This window comes from Leopardus geoffroyi, chromosome C2, assembly GCF_018350155.1.
Source record: "Leopardus geoffroyi isolate Oge1 chromosome C2, O.geoffroyi_Oge1_pat1.0, whole genome shotgun sequence".
Lineage (NCBI taxonomy): Eukaryota > Metazoa > Chordata > Mammalia > Carnivora > Felidae > Leopardus > Leopardus geoffroyi.
The window spans coordinates 6,219,004-6,220,060 of record NC_059333.1 but is presented as its reverse complement, the minus strand read 5'-3'; positions in this window follow the sequence as shown (position 1 = coordinate 6,220,060).

Below are 1,057 nucleotides of genomic sequence, written 5' to 3'. Positions count from 1 at the left end.
GCAGGAGCCTTTACTATGGTTCCCACAGGAAGGCACAACCTTCGCAGAGTAAGCAGGCATGGTACAGGCCGGCTGGAATGATTTCAGCAGACCCTGGGGCATAGGGACTGTCCCTCATTGTTTGGTACGTGGCCCCAGGTGATGAGGCCCAGGCGGCTAGTGGAGAGAAAGTATGAGTGTGAGGGAAAGTGGTCAGGGGTGTGGGCTCTGCCTTGGTGGGTTTGCACTTGAAAAGCATGCAAGTTGTTTACCGTCTCTAGGAATTGGCTAGTCCCGGGTGGGCAGTCTCTCCAGGGTCAACAGGGCCCCAAGTGTCAGAGCATCAAAATACAGAGAAGAAGGCATGGCTAATACATCAGGAGGGTAAACAGCACTAGGTCTTAGATCTCAGGACTGGAGATAATCCGAAATGCCCTGTTTTGGGAACCCAAAAGTACTGGGGAATACTGCTAAGACGAGCGTAGAGGTCATGGGCGAGGAGGCCGCGTAAGGTGGCCATACACTGAGGAGATGGGTCTGAAAAAGCAGTGACAACCACCAAGTGGACAAGCCAAGTCTATAGGAATCTTAAGTCTATGCAGGTGCTGAACGAATCCTGAGAGAGACCAGACTGGCTTGTGTCATAGAGGGCTCGCAGTGTTCACAGGGACTCGAGTGTTACTTGTTCGAGACGCCCTGCACGGTGACTGAACTAAGTTGGGAGCTCCTCACTAAAATGTTGGCCCACATCCAGGCATTGTTACCCTGCACACCTTCCGACCTGTTCACATTGTTATGTCGGAGCCCGGAATGCGTGTAGTTCTTTATTATTCGGGCCAATATATATTGGGATCGAATAAAATGTTTGATGTGTGTGCAAAGGCAGAGTTGATTTCTAACAGTCCATAAATGGTATCTCAAATGTTTAACTCACGCACGCACACACACACACACACACACACACACACACACACACACACACTTGGATCTGCCATCAGAATGGCACAGTTACCCAGCTCTTGGAATCAGGGAAATAAATCTGGTTCTTAGTGGAAATGTCTCAGCAAAAGGTGGAAAA